Raw genomic sequence first — 16,634 nt, forward strand, 5'->3', positions numbered from 1 at the left:
TAGAACCCATAGGCCAAATCTGGCCCACCACCAGTTTTTATAAATAAAGTTTTATTGAAACACAGCCACACTCATTTGTTTACATATTGTCTATGCTGCTTTCACACTACCCCTGCAGAGTTGGTAGTGTAGATTGAGTCAATTCTTTTCGTTCTTTTTTTTCTTTAAGAATTTACCAAGTGTAATAAATTAGAGGTGAAGTCACAACAAAAGAATTTATGGCGTCCAAAAAAATTCACAAGTAGAAGATTCCTTCTATCAACTTCTCAGAGTCCCATGAGCTCTCCCCTGACCTCTGAAAGATGGGTTTTACCAAAATCTGGTTTACACTGAACTTTTCAGGTATATATGATCTGAAAAGAAAGAAGTATCTGATAAGAACCTGCCTGGTGCTCCTTCCTTGTTGCAGCCCTTCTTTGTGTAAGTGATCAGAATCAGGTCCAAGTGACACAGAACCAAGCATGACATATCACACCAAACACCATTTCCTGTCCAACCAATTCTCATCTCTCTCCAGTAATGAAGAGGTGGACGTTCTTCTTGGACTGCAGCATCTGTGCAGCCCGCTCGACCCCGACCACAGCAGCCAACCTCTGGGCATCGTACTTGGAGTAGAGGACAGTGCAGGTCCAGGCAGCTTCCTCTCCTCTGGTGGTGGCTTGCAGCATGTTACAGACTTCACTGTAGAAGTGGGGATATGTTGGCAGTTCATAGAAAATCAGGTTCCTGATGCCTTTTATTGTGTATCTTTTGTAGAAATGGAAGCGCTCTGTGAGGAGCAGGAACTGCTTCTCTCCTTGAAGGAAGAAGTGTCTGGCCCTGGAGACACCAGACTTCTGGGCACACTCGCAGATATGAGTGAAGTTCAGTTCCTCCTTCTTGAAGTAATTTCGGAGACGCACAAAGTCCAAGTAGGAGGGGACATAGATAAGCGTGTGAGACATGACTGCATCACGATACTGAGGCAAAATCTTGTTGACGAAAAAGTTAAACCTGGCATCAATCACTGAAGCTAGGTTTTCAGCTTCCATCCTCTGGAAGACACGTGGGAGCTGCACCAGGACATGACTGATGCAGCCTGTCATTGGGACGTTCCTCACAGCCACCTGGCCTTGCCCATGGACGCAGTATTTGATGAACACAGAGTTGATCTGGGCATCCTGCAGGGCCCCAGACAGCAGCGTCTGACGATAGTACTTGGACCAATTATTGAGGCTCCACATGCGCACTCGAGAAAAGTCCACCCCATGTGAGTCCAAGGGCAGTAGGTCCATGTGGTTCATCAAATGCAAGACATGCTCCCAGTTCTGCATCAGGTAAATGTCAGCTTGATCAATGATGAGAAGCTCAATAGAAGACAGAAAGTCAAAATCTCTCTTCTTCTCTCCTTCTCCACCAATGATGGTCCTCAAGCCCAGAGGGGAGGCAATGAGGATGTCTGACGAATAGAAGGGGGCATAAAGTCGGATGCTTCTCTGCAGTATTGCCACTCCAGTCCTGAAGTGGTCATCGATGTTGCCGACAAATACAGCTTCATAATCCTCAGGCCTCTTCAGGTTGGGTGGTCTCTCCTCGGGATCTGAGCCATACTCTCCATTAAACCTCTTTTTGTTGCCTACAATTATTTTCTTCTTGCTGTCGCCCTCAAGAAGACTGATGAAGAGCTGTACCACCCGCAAAGCAGCTTCCCGGAATGGCACCACTATCAGCACCTTGGGCCTCGTTAGCCCTTGGTCCCTGAAGTCATCATCATCACCCACCCCAAGTTTCTGGCTTCGGCACCTGCTGTTGTTGGTAAGCACCTGGGCATTGGCTTTGAGGACGTGATTTATCACATGCAGGCAGTACACGTGGCGGATCTCTTCCCCATTCTTCAGGGCAGTCCTTTATGGTTAGAACAGTTCCCGGTAAGAATTCATAATTAAGAAGAGCTCTTTCTGGAGGGGTGTGAAGGGGCTACTTGAATTTGGGGGACCAGAGAGGAACTGGCTGTTGGTCTTGATCCAGGTGAATCCAGAGGCTTCTGGAGATGAAGTGACTTTAAGTCAATGTCCTTTGGGGGTTTAAAGGTTTCCGGTTTCCAACTGTTGAAACCTGGATGAAAAGACAAGCTGGCCCAGGCTGGGCCATTTTAGCTGGTGGGTAGTTTTGGGATTTGTGGCAACAGCCTGGATTTCTTTTTCTTTCAGTTCTTTGTTTACATGTTGTGCAAATGGATCTTGTAATGCTTTCAGAGAACAGTTGCCTTCTCTTTCCTCTTCGAGAAAGTTGGTTTCTAGGCTGAAGAGTGACTCATGTTTTGCATCTGTAAACTCCTCTGGGGATTCCTCTGATGTGCCAGGTGGCCCGTGCCCATCTTTTCCCTTAGGGTCAGCAGGTAAGGCCGCATTCTTCTGCATGTCAGTAGACGCTACTGCCGTCTCTTCCTCCACACTGATGTCACTATTGCCATCTTCAAGATTCATTTCTGTCTCATCTATAACACTGTCTTCTTCTTCCTCTTCCTCCTCCTCATCTTCCTTGGAAACATCCTTTAATGTGGCAAGTAGTCTGTTGTAACCAGAAACTTGTTCTGGTTCACTCTCTGCTTCACTTTCAGAACTTGAAGTATCTAAACTCTCTGACAGTTGACAAGTCTGTGGTTTTGCTTCCTTTCTGGAAACCCTTGGAAGGTGGAAAACAGAAGTTCAATGTTTTGAAATAAAAGATTTGGTAAAGCTGTCTTCTCTTGTAACTTAGAAAGAAGATCAGTGGACGAAAGCAGTTCAGGAGCTTGTAGTTCTAAAGAAGTCATGATCCACACCATTGTAAAGAAATCATACCCCAATAAAGATGTTAAAAAAAAAAGTCATGATCAAGTGGGGTTTATTCCAGAGACACAAGGATAGTTCAACATCAGCCCGAGAGGCTTGTCTGCTCACCCGCCGGGGTGGGCGGGGCTGGGAGCTCAATTCTTTTCATTCTTGTTTCTTTATTCTGCTCTGTGGTAGTTATTTCCACTATTTTATCTTCCAGGTCACTTATCCGTTCTTCTGCCTCAGTTATTCTGCTATTGATTCCTTCTAGAGAATTTTGTATTTCATTTATTGTGTTGTTCATCATTGTTTCTTTGCGCTTTAATTCTTCTAGGTCCTTGTTAAACGTTTCTTGTATTTTCTCCATTCTATTTCCAAGATTTTGGATCATCTTTACTATCATTACTCTGAATTCTTTTTCAGGAAGACTGCCTATTTCCTCATCATTTGTTTGGTCTGGTGGGTTTTTACCTTGCTCCTTCATCTGCTGTGTGTTTCTCTGTCTTCTCATTTTGCTTAACTTACTGTGTTTGGTGTCTCCTTTTTGCAGGCTGCAGGTTCGTAGTTCTTGTTGTTTTTGATGTCTGCCCCCAGTGGCTAAGGTTGGTTCAGTGGGTTGTGCGAGCTTCCTGGTGGGGGGGACTGGTGCCTGTGTTCTTGTGGATGAGGCTGGATCTTGTCTTTCTGGTGGGCAGAACCGTGTCCGGTGGTGTTTTGCGGTGTCTGGGGCCTTATTATGATTTTAGGCAGCCTCTCTGCTAATGGGTGGAGTTGTGTTCCTGCCTTGCTAGTTGTAGGGTGTCCAGCACTGTAGCTGGCTGGTTGTTGAATGGAGCTGGCTCTTAGCTTTGAGATGGAGATCTCTGGGAGAGCTTTCACTGTTTGATATTACGTGGAGCTGGGAGGTCTCTGGTGGTCCAATGTCCTGATGTCGGCTTTCCCACCTCAGAGGCACAGGCCTGACACTTGGCTGGAGCACCAAGACCCTGTCAGCCACACGGCTCAGAATTAAAGGGAGAAAGAAAGAAAGAAAGAAAGAAAGAGAGAGAGAGAGAGAGAGAGGGAGGGAGGCAGGGAAGGAGGGTGGGAGGGAGGAAGAGAGAGAGAGAGAGAGAGAGAGAGAGAAAGAAGGAAAGAAAGAAAGAAAGAGAGAAAGGAAGGAAGGAAGGAGAAAAGAAAGAAAAAATAAAGTTATTAAAATAAAAAAAATATTAAAAATTTTTAAAAAAAGAAAGAAGAGAGCAGCCGAACCAAAAGAACAACTCCACCAGTGATATCAAGCCCTAAAACTATACTAAAAAAAAAAACCAAAAGCAAAAAAAACCGGACAGACAGGACCCTAGGACAAATGGTAAAAGGAAAGCTATACAAACAAAATCACACAAAGGATACACATACACACTCACAAAAGGAGAAAAAGGAAAAAATATATATATAAAGGAAGAGTAACGAAATCAATAAAGATATCTACCAATGATAATAAACTCTAAATACTAAACTAAGATAAACATAAAACCAGAAACAAATTAGATGCAGAAAGCAAACTCCAAGTCTACAGTTGTTCCCAAAGTCCACTGCCTCAATTTTGGCATGATTCGTTGTCTATTCAGGTATTCCAGAGATGCAAGTTGATTGTGAAGATTTAATCCACTGCTCCTGAGGCTGCTGGGAGAAATTTCCCTTTCTCTTATTTTTTGCACGGCTCCTGGGGTTCGGCTTTGGATTTGGTCCCACGTCTGCATGTAGGTCGCCTGAGGGTGTCTGTTCTTCGCTCAGACAGGATGGGGTTAAAGTAGCAGCTGATTAGGGGGCTCTGGCTCACTCGGGCCAGGGGGAGGGAGGGGTACAGAATGCGGGGCAAACCTGTGGTGGCAGAGGCCGGCGTGACATTGCAACAGCCTGAGGTGCGCTGTGTGTTCTCCCGGGGAAGTTGTCCCTGGATCATGGGACCCTGGCAGTGGCGGGCTGCACAGGCTCCCGGAGAGGAGGTGTGGATAGTGACCTGTGCTCACACACAGGCTTCTTGGTGGCTGCAGCAGCAGCCTTAGCGTCTCATGCCCATCTCTCATGTCCGCACTGATAGCTGCGGCTCACGCTCATCTCTGGAGCTCGTTTAGGCGGTGCTCTGAATCCCCTCTCCTTGCGCACCCCCAAACAATGGTCCTCCAACACTTCTAGGTAGGTCTCTGGACCTGCTGTGGCACTGTGGGGCCAGCTCAGACTCTGATCTGGCCTTACTCCTGCATGTACTTGTCTCCAAAGTCCACAGTTGCCCCCAAAGTCCACAGCCTCGATTGTGGGAACACTCGTTTTCTCTTCAGATATTTCACAGATTCAGGTTTTACCAAGCCAATTGCAGGGGTTTAATCCGCTGCTCCTGTGGCTGCACGGAGAGATTTCCCTTTCTCTTCCTTGGTCGCATAGCCCCTGGAGTTCACCTTTGGTTTTGGCCCTTCCTCTGCCTGTCAGCCACCCTCAGGCATCTGTTCCTGCCCAGCCAAGAGGGGTGAAAGCAGAGGCTGATTAGGGCTCACTTGCTCACTCAGGCCGGGGAGAGGGAGGGATACAGCTGTCACAGTTGGGGTGTGGGGGGAGTGCCTGCAGTGGCAGAGGCCAGCAGGAAGTTGCTACAGCCTGAGGCATGCCATGCATTCTCCCAGGGAAGTTGGCCCCAGATAATGGGACCCTTGGCAGTGGTGGGCAGCACAGGCTCCCAGGAAGGTGTGGGCAGTGACCTGCACTTGCTCCCGGGACCCTCGGCAGCAGCAGCGGCAGCCGTCGCGCCCGCCTCTGGGATCCTAGGTAGCAGCTGCGGCTCGCATGGGTGATGCCCTGCCGTCTGTGAGTGCATGTAGGTAGAAGCTCCTATGGTGGGATTGCCCCTCTCCTTGAGCACCCTGCAACAATGGTCTCTTGCCTCTCAGGAAGGCCTAGGCTTTTTCCCAGACTCCCTCAGTTGTGGTGCACTAGCCCCCTTCAGGCTGTGTTCACGCAGCCAACCCCAGTCCTCTCCCTGGGGTCTGACCTCCGAAGCCTGAGCCTCAGTGCCCAGCCCCCACCTGCCCTGAACAGACAAGCATCTCAGGCTGGGGAGTGGTGGTTGGCACCAATCCTCTGTGCGGGATTCTCTCTGCTTTGCCCTCCGCAACCCTGTTGCTGCGCTGTCTTCCATGGCTCCGAAGCTTCCGCACCGCCACCCCGCATCTCCGCCAGTGAATGGGCTTCCTAGTGTGTGGAAACTTTTCCTCCTTCACGGCTCCCTCCCAGAGGGGCAAGTCCTGTCCCTACTCTTTTGTCTCTGTTTTTTTCTTTTTTTCTTTTGCCCTACCCAGCCACGTGGAGATTTTCTTGCCTTTTTGTAAGTCTGAGGTCTTCTGCCAGCGTTCAGTAGGTGTTCTGTAGGAGTTGTTCCATGTGTAGATGTATTTTAGATGTATTTGTGGGGAGGAAGGTGATCTCCATGTCCTACTCCCCTGCCATCTTGAAGGTCCTCCTGGAAGTTTTATATTTTTTAATTACAGATTCAATTTCACTTCTAGTGATCAGTCTGTTCAAACTGTGTTTCTGCTTGACTCTGTCTTGGCAGGCTGTATGTTTCTAGAAATTTGTCCATTTCTTCTAGGTTGTCCAATTTGTTGGCATATAACTGTTCACAGTATTCTCTTATGATTTTTTTTTTTTTTTTTTTTTTTTGCAGTACGTGGGCCTCTCACTGTTGTCGCCTCTCCCGTTGTGGAGCACAGGCTCCGGACGCGCAGGCTCAGCGGCCATGGCTCACGGGCCCAGCTGCTCCATGGCATGTGGGATCTTCCCGGACCGGGGCATGAACCTGTGTCCCCTGCATCGGCAGGCGGACTCTCAACCGCTGCGCCACCAGGGAAGCCCTCTCTTATGATTTTTTTAATCTCTGTGATATCATTATTATCTCTCTTCTTTCATTTCTTATTTTGTTTATTTGGGTCCTCTCTCTTTTCTTCTTTGTGAGCCTGGCTAAAAGTTTATCAGTTTCATTATCCTTTTGAAAACCCAGCTTTTGGTTTCATTTACCTTTTTGGTTTTTTTATCTCTATTTTTTTTACTTCCTCTCTGATCTTTATTATTTCCTTCCTACTTCTGACTTTGGGCTTTGTTTGTTCTTCTTTTTCTAATTCTTTCATGTGGTAAGCTAGGTTGTTTAGTTGAGATTTTTCTTATTTCTCGAGAATGGTCTGTACTGCTATGAACTGATTTTGCTGCATCCCACAGATTTTGGAAAATTGTGTTTTCATTTTCATTTGTCTTGAGGTATTTTCTGATTTCCTCTTTGATTTCATTGTTGACTTTTTTTTTAATAGCATGTTGTTTAGTCTCCACGTGTTTGTTCTTTCCCCCTTTTTCTTTCTGTAGTTATTTTCTAGCTTTGTGCCTTTGTGGTCAGAAAAGATACTTGAAATAATTTCTATCCTCGTAAATTTGTTGAGGCTTGTTTTGTGACTTAGTATGTGATCTATCCTGGAGAGCGTTCCATTTGCACCTGAAAAGAATGTGTATTCTGCTTTCTTTGCACGTAGTGCCCTGTAGATATCAATTAAGTCCAACTGGTCTATTGTGTCATTTAGGACCTCTATTGCTTTATTGATTTTCTGTCTCAGTGATCTGCCCGTTGATGTCAGTGGGGCGTTAAAGTCTCCTACTCTTATTGTACTATTGTCAATTTCTTCCTTTATGTCTGTCAGTATTTGCTTTACATATTTAGGTGCTCCTGTATTGGGCACATATATGTTAACGAGTGTAGTATCCTCTTCTTCTATTGATCCCTTTATCATTATATAATGCCCTTCTTTGTCTTTCATTATAGCCTTTGTTTTAAAGTGTATTTTGATACGAGTATTGCTAGCCCTGCTTTCTTGTCATTTCCATTTGCACAAAATAACTTTTTCCATCCCCTCACTTTCATTCTGTGTGTGTTTTCTCACCCTGAAGTCTCTTGTAGGCAGCATGTTGAAGGGTCTTGTTTTTTTATCCAGTCAGCCACCCTGTTTTGTTTGGAGTATTTAGTCCATTGAGATTTAAAGTAATTATTGATAGGTATGTATTTATTACCATTTAATTCCTTGTTTTCTCATTTTTTTGTAGTTTTTTGTTCATTTCTTTTTCTTTTTGTGGTTTGATGATTTTCTTTTGTAGTATGCCTGAGTTCCTTTCTTTTTGTTTTTTTGTGTATCTATTGTTGATTTTTGATTTGTGGTTACCGTGGGATTCATATATGTTGACCCATAATTGTATCTACTTGCTATAAACTGATAATCATTTAAGTTCACACACATTCTAAAAGATGTACATTTTTTACTTCCCTCCCCCACATTTTGTGATTTTGATGTTCTATTTTACATGTTCATGCTTATCCTTTTGCTGTTAATTGTAGTTACAATTGCTTTTACAAAATTTTTTTTGATTGTTTTTTAATCTATGTACTGGCTTATTTAAGTGATCATCAATCCTTTTATATATCTGCCTTTCCAATAGATTCTTGCTTCTTTTCTTTTTAGAGAAAACCCTTCAATATTTCTTTTAGGGAGGTTAATATTGCTGAATTCCTTTAGCTTTTGCTTGTCTGAGAAATTCTTTATCTTTCTTTCTATTCTAAATGGTAATCTTGCTGGGTAGGGTATCCTAAGTTGCAGGTTTTTCCCTTTCAGGACTTTGAATATATCATGCCACTCCCTCTGGCCTGCAAAGTTTCTGAAGAGAAATCAGCTGAGAGCCTTATGGGGGTTCCCTTGTAACTGACTCCATGTTTCTTTGCCGCCTTTAGAGTCCTCTCTTTATCTTTAACTTTTTCCATTTTAATTATGATACATCTTGGTGTGAGTCTGTATGGGTTCATCTTGCTTGGGACCCTCTGTGCTTCCTGTACCTGGATATCTGTTTCTTTCTTTAGGTTTCAGAAGTTTTCAACCATAATTTCTTCAAATACATTTCAATTCCCTTTCCTCTCTTTTCTCCTTCTGGAAGCCCTATAATGCGGATGTTGGCATGTTTTATATTATGCCGTAGATCTCGTATGTTGCTTTCGTTTTCTTTTTCATTTGTCTTTCTGTCTGCTGTTCTAATTGGGTGGTTTCCATTTTTCTATCTTCCAGATCAGTTATGTGTTCTTCTGTATCACCTAGTCTGCTGTTAATTCCTCCTAGTGTATTTGTCATTTCAGTTATTTTATTCTTCAGTTCTGCCTGTTTCTTTTTAATATTTTCTTGTTCCTTGTTAAAATTCTCACTGTGTTCATATATCTGTTTCCTTAATTCAGTTAGCATTTTATTGCTAATGCTTTGAACTCTTTAATAATAATAAATAATTTCTGTTTCATTAGTTGTTTTTTCAGGGGTTTTCTCTTGTTCTTTCATCTGAAAAAATCCCTCTGCCTTCTCATTTTGCTTAACTTCCTCTGTCTCTATGAAATTAGGTGAAATAGTTACCTATACCAATCTTGAAGGAGGGTCCTTGTGTGGGAGCATCACAATACTGTCTTCAGGTGCCCAGTGGCTTTGATGGGAGAGCTGGATCTGAAGTGAGCATGAATCACATCTTCCCCCAGAGTGTGCTGGTAGCTATCACATTGGTAGAAGGTGGGGCTGGAAATGGAGGGGCTAGAGCCAGGGCCAGATGTGGTCTAGGGCTTCTCCTCTGCTCAGTGGCCAACACCACCCTGTTGGGGGTGGGGGTGGGGGTACGGGTGGGGGTGGGTCCTAAGTTGCTGGAGCATAAGTCCTAAGAGTCTGGTCTGAGCTGGCTCCATTCCCTCTAAGTGTGTGCTCTCCCGTCTCCCAGCACGGGCACCCTTGTCCCAAAGGGGAGCAGTACTGGAGGAAGAGGAGCTGGAGCAGGTGCTTGGTGTGGGTCAGGGCACAGGCTTTAGCAGTACCAGCACCAGTCACTGTTCTGGACCATTCCTGCAAGTGCCAGCAATGGCTGCCTTCACCTTGTTTAGATGCCATGCTGGGTCTGAGCCAGCTCGGTCCCTCACAACTGTGCACTCCCCTCTGCCATGGTAGCCCTCACCCTAATGCAGAGCTGCACCATGGAGCAAGTGGAGCCAGAGCAGATGCTTAGCTCAGGCTGGGTCACATGCTGGGTTGGTCATGGGAAACCAGCCAGAGTCCTGGGTAGTTTCAATATGCTTCCCCACCCTTGTTCTGGGGCGTAAGCAAGCATGTGCATGCTCTTCATGAGTGGTGTGTAGGTTTCTTACAGCCCTCCTGTTAGTCTCACTGGTTTTCAAACCAGCTCCAGTTTCTTGTCTTCCCCGTGTCAGACCCCAAGGCTGGGTGCTCAATATGTGGCTTGAACTTCTCACTCCCCAGGGAGGACCTCTGAGCCTGTGCAGTCCCCTTCATCTTCTGTGCCCCCTCTCAGGGGTGCAGGTCTTGACCTGATTGCTTCTCTTCCCTTCCTAGCTGATTCTGTGTGGATCATTTTTACAGCCATTTTGCCAGTCTCCAGTTTGTTTTCAGTGAGAATTGTTCCACACGTTGATGTATTTTTCATGTGTTTGTGGGTATAGGTGAGCTCTGCATCCTCTTCCTCTGCCATCTTGATCTCCCCTTCTCTCTTCCCTCCTCCTTTTTTCAATCTCCTCTTCTCCTGAACTTTGAAAAACTTTAAGAATGACAGAAACAGGTTTCAAAAAAACTGTTCTGAAAGCTGCAGGCATGAGATTGCACCTCTGATCCTGAGAAGAAGGCATGGAAAACTGGAACACTCTCTCAACAGTTCGAACCACAAATTTTCAGCAGTTACAGATAAGAAAAATTGCAGCCTGGGACAGACCACAGTCATATGCCCTTCTTGCCCTATATAAATTAATCCTGCCTCAGCTTGGGAAGTTTATCGTTCTTAAGTTTCTAACTGATGCACATCCGTTGAGTAAAATCTTTAAGTACTCTCAGAGTCACAGTTTTTCTCTCGACAGGTTCATTCTGTAGTAATAAAGGGGTTAATTCGTCAAAAGGACATAACAATCCTGAATGTTTAGGGACCTAATAACAGAGCTTCAAAAAATGTCAAGAAAAACCTGATAGAACTGCAAGGAGAAATAAATCAATCCACAATTACAGTCCAATATTTCAACACCCTTCTCTCAATAATCACTAGAATAAGTAAACAGAAGAGAAGAAGTAAGGATATAGAAGACTTGGATAACACTATCAACCAACTTGCCCTCATTGACATTTATAGAGCACATCGGCAGACTACACTTCCTTTACAAGAGCACATGTAACCCATTTACCAAGATAGACCATATTCAGGGTCATGGAACCAATCAAATACATTTAAAAGTATTCATATCATACAAAGTATGGCCTGGGACCAGAACTGAATTAAATCAGACATCAAAACCAGAAAGATCCCTGGAAAATCCCCAAATGTTTTGAAACTAAATTACATACTTCTAAATAATCTGTAGATGAAAGAAGAAATAAAACTTGAAATTATAAGATATTTTGACCTAACTGAAAATGAAAACACAGCATATAAAAATTGGGGGATTCAGCTAAAGAAATATTTAGAGGTACATTTATAGCACTAAGCATTTATATTAGAAATTAAGAATGCTCTTAAAGCAGTATTCTCAGCTTCCTTCTTAAGAAACAAAAGCTGTACGAGCAAATTAAATCTAAAGTAATTAGAAGAAGGGAAATAATAAAGATCAGAGCAGAAATCAATGAAATAGATACCAGAAAATCAATAGAGGAAATCAATGAAACCAGAAGCTAGTTCTTTGAGAAGATCAATAAAATTGTGAAACCTCTAACCAGAATGATCAGGAAAAAAAGAGAGAAGACACTAGTCACTAAGATTAAGAATGACAGAGGTGAAATCACTGCAGGTCCTAAAGATGTAAAAAAGGATAAAAGGGAGCACTATTAGCAAAGATGGAGGAGTAAGGACCCCTGGAATTTCACCCTTCCATAAAAGCAATGAAAAAACTGGCACAATATTGTCAAAATCAACTTTTTCACAACTCTGGAAATTAACCAAAGTTTTTCAGTTACCTGGGAAGCATTTAGTCAAGAACATATACTGAATCTCAGTACGAACAGCAAGTTCTGTGGCATTTTAACTTTCCCTACTCCCACCCCCAACTCCCCAGTTCAGTGGCAGACTTGAAAAGACCACTTTCCTGGTACCGGTAGGAGCAGAACGGAGTTATTGCTCTTTCTAAGAGCTGCTATAAACATGGGAGGACAAATATCTCTTTAAGACCCTGCTTTCAATTCTTTTGAATATATATCCAGAAGTGGAATTGCTGGATCATATGGTAGTTCTACTGTTAATTTTTTGAGAAACTGTTAACACTTTTTTCCATAGTGACTGTACATTTTACATTCCCACTAACAGTGCACAAGGGTTCCAATTTTTCCACATCCTTGCCAACACTAGTTATTTTCTGTTTTTTGATAGTAGCTCTGCTAATGAGTGTGAAGCGGTATTACATGTAGTTTGGATTTGTATTTCTCTAACAATTAGTGATGTTGAGTGTATTTTCATGTGCCTGTTGTCCATCTGTGTGTCTTCCTTGGAAAATGTCTATTCAGGTCCTCTGTCCACTTTTTTTTTTTTTTGGCCGCACTGTGCAGCTTACGGGATCTTAGTTCCCTGACCAGGGATTGAACCTGTGACCCCTGCATTGGAAGCACAAAGTCTTAACCACTGGACTGCCAGGGAAGTCCCATGCCCACTTTTTAATTGGGTTGTTTTGTTGTTGAGTTTTAGGAGTTCTCTATATATTCTGGATATTAATCCCTTATCAGATATAAAATTTGCAATTATTTTCACCCCTTTGTGTGTTGCCTTTTTTACTCTATTGATAGTGTCTTTTTAAAAATTAATTAATTTATTTTTGGCTGTATTGGGTCTTCGTTGCTGTGCGTGGGCTTTCTCTAGTTGTGGCAAGCCGGGGCTACTCTTTGTTGCGGTGCACAGGCTTCTCATTGTGGTGGCTTCTCTTGTTGCAGAGCCTGGGCTCTAGGTGCGGGCTTCAGTAATTGTGGCACGTGGGCTCAGTAGTTGTGGCTTGCAGGCTCTAGAGCGCAGGCTCAGTAGTTGTGGCACACGGGCTTAGTTGCTCCATGGCATGTGGGATCTTCCTGGACCAGGGCTTGAACCCATGTCCCCTGCTTTGGGAGGTGGATGCTTAACCACTGCACCACCAAGGAAGCCCTGATAGTGTCTTCTGATGCACAAAAATTTTAAATTTTCATGAAGTTCAATTTGTCAAATTTTTTTGGTTGTTGTTGTTGCCTATGCTTTTGGTGTCATACCCAAGAAACCATTGCTGAATCTAATGTTGTGAAGTGTTTGCCCTATGTTCTTAGAGTTTTAGATCTTACATTTAGGTCATGGATCCATTTTGAGTTTTTTTTTTAATATGGTGTTAGGTACGGATCCAACTTCATTCTTTCCCATGTGGATATTCAGTTTTCCCAGCACCATTTGTTGAAATGGCTGTTTTTCCCCCACTGAATGGTCTTGATAGCCTTCTCAAAAATCATTTGATCATATATACAAGGGTTTATTTCTGGATTCTGTTCTATTCCATTGGCTTATATGTTTGTTTTTATGCCAGTACCATATTGTTTTGATTACTGTACCTTTGTAGTAAGACTGAAATCAGGAAATGTGAGTCGTCCAGTTTTGTTCTTCTTTTTCAAGATTGTTTTGGCTATTCAAGGTCCCTTGAGATTCTATATGAATTTTAGGATTTTTTTGTGTGAAAAAAAATTGGGATTTTGATAAGGATTGCATTGAATCTAGATCAGTTTTGACATCTTAACTATGTTTTCTAATCTATGAACATGGGTTATTTTTCCATTTATTTCTGTCTTTATTTTCTTTCAGAAATGTTTTGTAGTTTTCATTGTACAAGTCTTTTAACTTCCTTGGTTAAGTTAATTCCTAAATATTTTTATTCCTTTTGATATAAATGCAATTGGTTTTTAAATTTCCCTTTTGGGTTGTCCATTGTTAGTGCATACAAATGCAACTGATTTTTGTGTGCTGACCTTATGTCTTGCTACTTTGCTGAATTTGTATATTAGTTCTAACAGGGTTTTTTTGGGGGGGCGTCTCTATGGAATGTAGGGTTTTCTACATATAAGAGCATATTATCTGTGAACAGAGATCATTTTACTTCTTCTTTTCCAATTTATATGCCTTTTATTTCTTTTTCTTGCCTAATTGCTCTGGTCAGGACTTCCACGATTATGTTGAATAGAAGTAGCAAAGGTGGGCATCCTTGCCTTGTGTCTGATCTTAGAGGAAGTTTTCAGTCTTTTACCACTGAGTATGGTATTTTCTGTGGGTTTTTCATACATCAATCTTACTATGTTGAGGTAGTTTCTTTCAATTCCTAGTTGTTGATTTTTTTTTAATCATGAAAGAGTGTTGAATTTTGTCAAATGCTTTTTCTCCATCAATTGAAATGACCATTTGGCTTTTCGACCTTTCATTTTGTTAAGTTGGTGTATTACATTGTTCAGTTTTCATGTTGAGCCAACCATGCATTCCAGAAATAAATCCCACTTGATCATGTTGTATAATCCTAATATGCTGTTAATTTGGTTTGTTGACTATTTTTGCATCAATGTTCATAAGGGATTTTGGTCTGTGATGGATTTTTTTTTCTTGTAGTGTCTGTCTGGCTTTGGGATCAGCATAAGGCTGGCCTCATAGAATGAATTAGGGAACATTCCCTACTCTTCAATTTTTTTTTGAAAAGCTTGAGAAGGAATGATGTTAGTTTTTCTTTAAATGTTTGGTAGAATTCATTGGGAAAGCTATTAGGCCCAGAGATTTCCTTTCTTGGGAGATTTTTGATTACCGATTCAATCTTTTTACTAATTATTGGTCTCTTCAGATTTTCTATTTCTTCATGGTTTAGTCTTGGTAGGCTTTGTTTTTCTAGGAATTTGTCCATTTCATTTAGGTTATCCAATTTGTTGGCATACAATTGCTCAGAGTACTCTCTTTTAATTCTTTTTATTTCTGTAGAATCAGTAGTAATGTACACTTTCATTTTTGATTTTAATAATTTGAATTCTCTGTTTCTTTCTTAGTCCATCTAGCTAAATGTTTATCCATTTTGTTGATCTTTTCAAGAATCAGCTTTGGGTTTTGTTGCTTTTCTATCACTTTTCTATTCTCTATTTCATTTTATCTCTAATCTTTATTATTTCTTTCCTTCTGCTAGCTTTGGATTTAATTTTTTCCTCTTTTACAGGTTCCTTAAGTTGTAAAGTTAGATGTTGACTTGAGATCTTTCTTGTTTTTTAATGTGTTTATAGCTATAATTATCCCTTAGCATTGCTTTCACAGTGTCACATAAGCTTTTCTTTTTCTTAATTTTACTTATTTTTGGGCTGTGTTGGGTCTTCGTTGCTGTGCACAGGCTTTCTCTAGTTGTGGCAAGCAAGGGCTACTCTTTGTTGCAGTGCACAGGCTTCTCATTGTGGTGGCTTCTCTTGTTGCAGGGCAGGGGCTCCAGGCACCAGGCTTCAGTAGTTGTAGCACGCGGGCTCAGTAGTTGTGGTATGCGGGCTCTAGGGTGCATGGGCTTCAGTAGTTGTGGTGCGTGGGCTCAGTATTTGTGGCTCATGGGCTCTAGAGCGCAGACTCAGTAGTTGTGGTGCATGGGATTAGTTGGTCCATGGCATGCGGGATGGTCCTGGACCAGGGATTGAACCCATGTCCCCTGCATTGGCAGGCAGATTCTTAACCACTGCACCACTAGGGAAGTCCTCCATAAGCTTTTGTATGTTATGTTTTCTTTTTCATTTGTCGCTAAGTATTTCCTAATTTCCCTTGTGATTTCTTTATTGATCCATTGGATGCTTAAAAGTGTGTTGTTTAGCTTCCACAGATTTCTGAAATTTCCCGTTTTCTTTCTGTTATTGATCTCTAATTTCATCCCATTGCTTTTATTTTTTTAATATTTTATATTATTCTTATTTTTTATACAGGAGGTTCTTATTAGTTATCTATTTTATACATATTAGTTTATATATGTCAATCCCAATCTCCCAATTCATCCCACCACCGCCCGCACCCCACTTTCCTCCCTTGGTGTCTATACGTTTGTTCTCTACATCTGTGTCTCTATTTCTGCCTTGCAAACCGGTTCACCAGTACCATTTTTCTAGATTCCACATATATACATTAATATACGATATTTGTTTTTCTCTTTCTGCCTTACTTCACTCTGTATGACAGTCTCTAGATCCATCCACGTCTCTACAAATTACCCAATTTTGTTCCTTTTTATGGCTGAGTAATATTCCATTGTATATATGTGCCACATCTTCTTTACCCATTTGATTGTCGATGGGCATTTAGGTTGCTTCCATGCCCTGGCTATTGTAAATAGTGCTGCAATGAACATTTGGGTGCATGTGTCTTTTTGAATTATGGTTTTCTCTGGGTATATGCTCAGTAGTGGGATTGCTGGGCCATATGGTAATTCTATGTTTTGTTTTTTTTTTGTTTTGTTTTTTTTTTTTTTTTAACATCTTTATTGGGGTATAATTGCTTTACAATGGTGTGTTAGTTTCTGCTTTATAACAAAGTGAATCAGTCATACATAAACATATGTTCCCATATGTCTTCCCTGTTGCGTCTCCCTCCCTCCCACCCTCCCTATCCCACCCCTCCAGGCTGTCACAAAGCACCGAGCCAATATCCCTGTGCCATGCGGCTGCTTCCCACTAGCTATCTACCTTACTATGTTTGTTAGTGTGTATATGCCCATGACTCTCTCTCGCCCTGTCAAAGCTCACCCTTCCCCCTCCCCATAACCTCAAGTCC

At 42.2% G+C, this 16,634-nt stretch overlaps 1 pseudogene across 1 annotated transcript; it reads right to left on the reverse strand.

Annotated features, from left to right (window-relative positions):
* Nucleotides 1-287: 287 nt before the first annotated feature.
* LOC309977830 (U3 small nucleolar RNA-associated protein 25 homolog) lies at nucleotides 288-2,421 on the reverse strand (annotated as a pseudogene). The gene has a single exon. The product of its transcript is annotated as a U3 small nucleolar RNA-associated protein 25 homolog (transcript).
* Between the last annotated feature and the right edge of the window lie 14,213 nt (nucleotides 2,422-16,634).

This window comes from Leucopleurus acutus (genome assembly GCF_964270905.1).
Source record: "Leucopleurus acutus genome assembly, chromosome: X".
Lineage (NCBI taxonomy): Eukaryota > Metazoa > Chordata > Mammalia > Artiodactyla > Delphinidae > Leucopleurus > Leucopleurus acutus.